The sequence below is a fragment of the Hipposideros armiger genome, unplaced genomic scaffold, assembly GCF_001890085.2.
Source record: "Hipposideros armiger isolate ML-2016 unplaced genomic scaffold, ASM189008v1 scaffold_472, whole genome shotgun sequence".
Classification (NCBI taxonomy): Eukaryota; Metazoa; Chordata; class Mammalia; order Chiroptera; family Hipposideridae; genus Hipposideros; species Hipposideros armiger.
This window is the reverse complement of record NW_017731822.1, coordinates 514,133-522,054: the sequence shown is the minus strand read 5'-3', so window position 1 is coordinate 522,054 and position 7,922 is coordinate 514,133. Positions and strand designations below refer to the sequence as shown.

Below are 7,922 nucleotides of genomic sequence, written 5' to 3'. Positions count from 1 at the left end.
AGCCGCGCCCTGGGCCGCCGGGCGCTCGGGCGCCGCCGCGGGCAGAGCCGCGGGCGCGGCGGCCCCTTTGTCTGCTTGTGTCGGCATGTGCGGGGTCGGGGCGCGTCCCCCCGCCGCCGCCTCCCGCCTCCCGCGTCCCGGGCCCCGCACCCGCGACCCTGGGGCGCTGGGGGACGTCGCTGGGCGAAACCCACCTCTTGGTAACCGCCCTTTCTCTGCAATTGCCCCGCTGTATTGATTCATTGTTGTGCAGCTTTCAAATGATAACCCCTCCCCTCCTCCTTGTCTAGGATCCTGCTGGGATTTTTGAGCTGGTGGAAGTGGTTGGAAATGGCACCTACGGACAAGTCTATAAGGTCGGTGTGGGGCGCCTTCTTTGTTTCCTGTGGCATGCTGAAACTTCTGGTCGGGGGACCAGAGGGGTGATAAACACGCTGCTGACTGGAGGCCACGCCACTTGGCCAAAGTTGGAAAAGGGGTTTCTCCTCGCAGGCCCTCTGTTTTCAAACAGTTTACATCCAGACTGGCCTTAAAAGACCTCATTTCCTGGCTTTGAGATAAGGAAATAAGCTACACTCTTAGGCATGCACTATAATAAAATAGGAAAGCATTCTTTTTTTTTTTTGCATAAGACAATCTTCATTTTCTTTGTTTTCCCCAAATCTGGCCTTCTGACTTCGTGTGTTAATTAAAATTCAGGATAGGCAGGTCTTGCCCATGATTATCCTAAACCAGTGCCTTGGCCTTCTTGAAAATTGTCATCGTGTTTCCTCGTTTGAATGCTTGCCAAGCTCTCAAGGTGCAGAGTTTGGTGTTACCTGGGACACTTTATAACTCTGTCATACATTCTACTAATGGATACATATTTTGGAGAAGCAGGGAGGGCATGTGTTTGGGCCACAGGAGCAGGAAGAATTGCAGTGTGAGGATTATAAAATCTGAATTCCAGGAATAACCTGTTTGACAGGTGTGTAATTGAAACAGAAATGAGGGAGAGTGAAGAGTAAAGATGTTGCCCAGCTTTCACACCCATCCCAGGCCTTTCTCTCTCTTTTATTTAACACTCACCCTCCGATGGCAAATGGAACTAACAAATCTGGAGACTATGAGTCTGCCCCGAGTAGCTGACACCTGATGTGACTAACAGTGCTGTTCATTTTGTCCGGTGCACATTCTAGAGATTATGAAAGAGCCTGTAGGTAATGGAGGCGCAGGCCTTGAACATTTGAAACAGAATGTTAATTTCTCCCTGTCGTGATTTGTTTCTTATACTAGACATTTTCTGAAAGTTATCTGCACTGGGGGTGTCTGCAGCTGTTAGAGTGGGTACAAGGTTGGAATAGAAAAAATATGAAGCAGGGCTTTGTGGTTCACCATGAAGAATTGTCATTGTCTCATTAAAAATGGGGGTGAGGGGGCAGGGAAGCTGACTGTAGACATTTTCTTAGGGCGAATTAAGTGTGGATCCTATTGTCTCTTTTCTACTTAATGAATAGGGTTTATCTGTCCCTTGAACGCCTCTCCCCAGCCCCAACTTTCCCTGGACTGGGCTGTGTACTGGCCGGTGGTCTGAACTTGAGTCTGTATTCTTAGGTGATCTCAAGTGAATTAGCCTGTGTTTTGTTGGTTAACTGTTGGGTCTGCAGCCAGATTTTTGAATTTGAAAGGAGCCCTGTTAGCTCAGCCTGCTGGCTCAACTGAATTTGGAAGCCTTTGGAAAATTTTGGAAAAGATTGTGTTGCAACTCACTGAGTGGCCTGGTAACTGGCTTAAAGACATTTGCCCCAGCCCCAGTGTTTGTTTAAACACCAGTTGTTTTTTTCTAACCCAGTTTTTCTGGCCAAATCTAAATGGTGAGTATACTCTTCCAAGTGAGTTAGCCAAAGCTTGTTTTTGACCTGGTTACACAGTAGTTGGATTGTATCTTCTTGGGTGAGCATGGATGTGAAGGGCAGTGAAGTAAACTATAAACTGACAGTCTGTTTTTCAACCACAAGAGAGAAGAAAGAATGAAACCTTTTAATATGTATTAATTGTTTTTAAGAGGTAGGAGTTCTTTTTGCTAGCTGGTTCATTAAGCTTTCCCCCTCCTCATTTCCTCTTTGGTTCTATCCCCTTTCTCCCAAGTTTTTGAAATAGATTTGCCGAGTACTACATTTGGGAAGTATTTGGGAAACGGACAGTGACACAGCTTTCTGACTGCAGAATCTGCAGTTGAGGAGAAATTCTGAAATTGTGTAAACCTAAGGCATTAAGAAATCTGTGCAAAAGCGGCATACAATCACGAACAAAACAGTGCCTGAGACTTTGCTCACCAGCAGTCCTGTTTTATCATTTTGGGAAATTTCAACATACACAAGGAGAGGGAGTAGATCGAACAGTTTAACAGTTATCAGCTCAAGACTAATCTGGTATCTGAGGTCTTCCTCCCCTCCATTATCTTAACCATTTCACCCATAAATACTTCAGGATGTACCTTTTTTTGTTTTTTTGATAAGCACAATGCCATTCTCACACCTGAAAAAGTAATTCCTTAGTACCAACTATTCACTGTTAACATTTTCCTGATTGTTTCATACATGTTTTCTTACTATCACAAGTTCTTTAATGTTTATAAACTGGTGCTGGGAAGTTTCGTCTTAGAGATTGGTGGAGATAGCAGAAACGGTTAACATTTCCGTTTTCTTCTCCCTTCAACTGTATAATTTCTAGAACCATTTACATTATGCATAGGAGTTTATTTAGGATTTTTGTTGGCATGATTTGTATATGGTGATTTCGGGATTAGATTATTAACACTAGCATTTGTTTATTGCTGCTAAACACCCATTAGTGTGAATAGCATCAGAGTTTGGAAAATATTTGTGACTAATTATAAAGAAGAATTTTTAAAAAAGCAATTTCAGGTAAAACATTTGTAAACTGAACAACCTGTAATCCTAATTTATTTCATTGTTATAGTTTCTATTTTTCATTTTTTTCTATAAACTATGACTCATTTTTTAGCCATAGTGGCTATTTTTTTTTGAGAAGACTGCACATGAGTGAGTAAAAAGAGCTGGAGTTTTCCGCGTTTTGATATATTCTGTGAAAATGGCTTTTTTGGAGGATGGTTTATAATTTTTTCTATCTCTGAAAAAAATAGTAAATAGTCTGGGTGTAGTTCAACAGTATATACCTTTATCTTAAAAAAGGAGTTGAAACGCAGGATATAGTATATGTAGACAAATTTATTTTTTGCCTGAGGTTTTTGAGGGCTCATAGGGAAGGATACTCATAAATTAAAACTTAAAAAAATTGTGAATATCTGTTTATAGGGTTTCATTCAGAATACCGTATGTTTATAAGAGCAGTGCCTATGGGATGATCTTGCGCATGTTGAATAAAAATAGTGAATTTTAATTATTTTCATCAAAGAGGGAAAGTGATAGTATGAAAAATCAAAACCAGAAATAATAAATCAAAATTTGTTTTTGTAGTACATTGGATTTTATTATTTTTAGTATTCATTCAACCATTTTTCATTTTTCTTGGGGTAACTTCTGTTATTTTTTATTTTGTGATCATACAGTGGGAAGTCAGGGAGCTTAGCATTCAGTGGGTGCAGTGTCTGGGATTAGGGCCACTCCAGGAGGGACTGAGCATCTTGACCCTGTCTGACCGTGTCCTTGGAGGTGGAGAAGTATACTCTAGGCCCAAAGATGGGAAGCAGAACCAACACTGAGAGTTTGCCACCATTAGGCACTTGTGCTAATGCTGTCCCTCTCATTTATTGAGGGAAGATGGGGAGTGGGGGGGTATGTGTGGCAGAAGGACTAAGGGTGACCTTTGGGAATGGGGGGAGGTTTAGGGCGCAGAGGGCATCTGGGGGAGAGGTTATCTGAGCAGGATTTGAGGAGGGACATCCTTCTTTTGAGAATTGAGGAGCCGCTGAAAGTTTTGTTGGGATTGGGGCTCCCTGGGAATAGGAGATTTGATCAAATGATGTTTCGGGAAAGGAGAAGGAAAGATGGTTGACCTAGGGCAGCAGTCCAGAAGAGAGGAGGTAAAGAGTGATGGCAGGGCGGTAGAGAAGAATCTGCTTGAGTGAATCTGCTGAGTTCACTCATCTGCAGGGTTTGGTGTGGCCCTTTAAAGGGGCACACTCACACTGCTTGCCCACGGGGCGGAAGGAGCTTTGGGATTTGTGAAAGTGCTAAAATTACTTTCCATTGCTCCCCAATAAAGTGCCATATAAATTGTGTAGCTTTAAAAATCATTAGTCTAACGTTTTGAAGTAAGCACTTAAACTGTTGTGAGGGATTCTCTAAACGTTAGCTTGTAAGTGTAGCATCTCTGGTGATGAAGACATCCAGTGGGGCAAAATGAATTTTGTAGCACCAGTTGTTTTCATTAGGAGGAGGGTTGGTCTGCCACTGAGTGGCATGTACAGACTTGTTCCTTGGAGCTGGAAGGATTCTGGACTCGGGTGAGGTGGGAGGGAACCGGCCTTGCTGAACACGTGTTGGTGTGTAGCTCTCTTAAGAAATAACAACCTCAAATTTCCAAAAACTCTGTTGGAACTAAACTAAATCAGGCACATCAGAAGCCTTACAGAACACCCAACCACCAGACAAAATCCTGCTGATAGTGGCTTTTTAATTCCTTATTTCTTGAAACTTTGTAATAAATAAAAGTTCATTTGCATAGCAGCAAACTTGTATTTTGCCTTTTTTTTTTAAAACCAATTTTGGATATATGTATATTTCTACATATTGACATAATCCATAAACAATATCTGGGGGCACTTTTGGTGCAGTGTTTATAGATTTTGGTGAACTGATCCTGGAAGAGTAAAGATGTTTTTTGAAATAATACATCCTACTTGTGAAATAATGCACCCCTGAACAGGTGTGCTAAGCCAAGGACTAATCATCTAAGGAGTTTCCAGGGAACTAAAAATATTATAAACTAAGTACATTTTAACTTAGAGATGGATGCTTTGACACGTGTATTTCATACCTGGTCTTTTATTTTGTTTCTTTGCTTTATTAGTAAATACTTGATTATTTACTTGGATATGAACAGCTGCATGAACCAAAGGAATTGGCTAGTCTTAGAGTGTCAGATGTTTTCCATCTCAGTTGTATGAAGTTTATGATGCCTGTGCTTCTTATTAGCATCAGTGCTTTCATTTTTCTGTATTCCAATCATTAAAAAAAGAAAAGGCATACAGCAGTAGACTCTTTAAATAAGTGTACAAGTGTCCCACTTTCAGACCCAGGAGGTCCAGGTACAGAAGCAGAACTGTTGACGAGACGGCAGCACTAGTATATGATGCCCTGGAAGGCCTACTCCCCATTGTGTGCACTGGTCTGTTATGGGCATTGAAGTAAAGTGTACAGAAGTGCAGACTGCATGACAGTTGACTGTGTTAGAATCAAGGACTTACGCCACAGGAAGATCTCAGGGTCAAACACTACTTATTTAGAATTTATGATTATTTAAATGGTTGGAACAATTTTAGGTCACCACGTTTACCTTCTAAAATCAGTGTTTTAAAAACTAGTTTTTCTCACAAGTAGGTATCTGGTTAGTGGATCGCAGGCTATAATATGAAGTACTTGTAAGTAATTGCTTTGAATATTTACTGCAAACGGATTTTTCACAAATTAAAGTTAGTGTCTCATAGTACTTGGAATTACTAGTGTTAAAATATTAAGGCATATTTAATATTTAATTTGGGGCTAATTACTTGATTTTCAGGGGGTAGAGATTCCCAAGTACTAATTTAGTTTTTGGAGAATTGGTTGACATTTTTTTTTCCTCCGTAAGATGATAACACAAGAAATGAATCAGGATAAATTTTTGGACCTATGAATGAAGGGGTAGCTAGGAAGATAATGGAGGCCAGGGGGATGTTATATTACCAGTGACCAGCGCGGCAGCTGTGTGTTCTTAAGTTTTACATGTTTTATGACTGTTCACCAGACAATCTGATATTCTGTTATGAGGTTGGCTCAGTCATAAAAGTCTGCTGGTGTTATTCAGAAGAGAAGTGATGTGTTGGCAGGCACTGAGATGGGAGGCCCTTTCTTCTATAAGAATTTCAAAAGGAAGGACAGAATAAGTTTTAGGACTCCCCAAGTTTTTAAAATTGGGACCTTAAAAACTCTGATATCTGTAGCATTATGAGGAACTTAGAACCAAGTTGGGGAGACAAGATGCAAAACGATCAACCACATGGGGATGGTTTCATGTCCCCGACAGTGTGTGTATGCACTGTGCTGTTACGGTCTCCTGCCTGTTAGGTGTACATACAGTGGGGAAGGAAATGGGGATGAACTGGTTGCAGAAGGCCAAGTCTGTGATTGTAATATTAGCTATACATCCTGTAATGTCTCTGTTTCCTCAGGTCTCCCACGCAGCACACTTGTACTCAGACATAGCACATGCCCCAGTGCATGGAACCCGCTCAGACTTCAGTGGGCTTTTTCAGCCTCAGCAGAGCTTCTCTGTGCTGTAAAATACAGCACAACTAGAACAGTGCAGTGAAAAGTAGACATACAAAATGCCAGCCTAAACCTTTTTTATTAATAGAATCAAAGGACATAATGTTACCCTGTCAAACAGCTGTACAAGTCTTTACATAGTTATTCTCAGTTTCTGAAATGATCTTGTGTCCCCGTGTCGGCAGACCAGCACTGACCTGGCAGGATCAGTTCTGCCCTAGGCTCTTAGTACACACTTGGGTTGACCTGTTGCAATTAGCAAGCTGGAGGATGGGGGAGGGGCATTGTTCACGCCCAGGAGGTGTCCCCCCACCCTTGAGAAGTAGGGAGCCAGAGCTCTTGCTGCTTCCAGCTATTTGCTTAATTTGCCTTTGATCCCAGGCAGGGGCATTGTAACTATCTCAAATATAGCCAAATATTGACAAATCATCCTATTAAATTTAAATAATGAAAAGAAAAAAATCACTTTTATGTTATGACTTAAAAACTTTATTTTCATATATGATAAGTAAGGCCTTAAAAAAGTTACCAAAGTTATGAAAGTACATAGTTACTATCAAGTGATGCTAAAATTCCTACATCACCACTTGGAATAGTTATCCTACTCCCAAGAGGCATCTGTTTTCAGTGCTTTTAGGTGCTGCATCTGAAATTCATCACCATATTTCTAAATTACATGCTTATGTGGCTATTTCCTGATTTATCAGTTTTATATATTTATTGACTTTTTAAAACAGTCGTTAGAGTTGTTGAACAACTAAGTGTAATGTAGTTCCATAGGCGCTGAAGATTCAGCTCCTATACTCGCTCCCTCCCTTAAATGAGTGCATCATAATTTTGGGTTAAAATGATGATTGTTTGTATTATCTTGACTATGTAAATACCATTTATCTCTGAGCCAAGCAATCTAATATGATAACATTTCCATTTTAAACACGCCTTCCCCCTTGTGTTGCCTTACTTTTTCATTAGCTTAGTTTTGTATGTACCTGTCATTACCTTCCCCCTCAAATGCCCTAAAAGATACATGAAAGGCCTGACAAAGTTAAGCCTTTGTCAGCAATTTTCCCAGATGCTTTAATAGGTCAAATAATTGGCTGTTTCAGATAATCTATTGATTCCACATTTTTTTTTTTTTCTCCTTAGAGGTACCTTACAGCTGGCAGTTGTGGTTGTTCCCTAGACCTGATGCATAGCTGTTGACCTGGATCATCTTTGTTTCCTGGATTCCACAGTTTTTTGTTTTTATTTTTGTTTACTAGCTTATCTTCCTGCAGCACTTCTTCCAGTACTAGATTTTTATAAGAAAGGGTGCATCGGTGCAAAGGTTTGAAGTCTTGGATGGCTGAAAATGTCTTTATTCTTCCTTTACTTTGGATCTGTATGTTAGCTGGTGAACAGTAGTCTAGGTTGAATATTGTTTTCTTTTGG

General features: G+C 40.7%; 1 protein-coding gene across 28 annotated transcripts in view; it reads left to right on the top strand.

Annotated features, from left to right (window-relative positions):
* The first annotated feature begins 272 nt into the window (after nt 1–272).
* MAP4K4 (mitogen-activated protein kinase kinase kinase kinase 4) overlaps nt 273–7,922 on the top strand; it is a 192,994-nt gene continuing 185,344 nt past the window's right edge. For 23 of the 28 annotated variants that reach the window (XM_019666507.1, XM_019666501.1, XM_019666489.1 and 20 more), the window contains exon 1: nt 276–356. The gene's annotated coding sequence lies outside the window, so the exon portion shown is untranslated. Of the gene's footprint in view, nt 357–7,922 lie in introns of all 28 variants that reach the window. The other 5 variants (XM_019666503.1, XM_019666508.1, XM_019666513.1 and 2 more) reach the window with 2 other exon arrangements.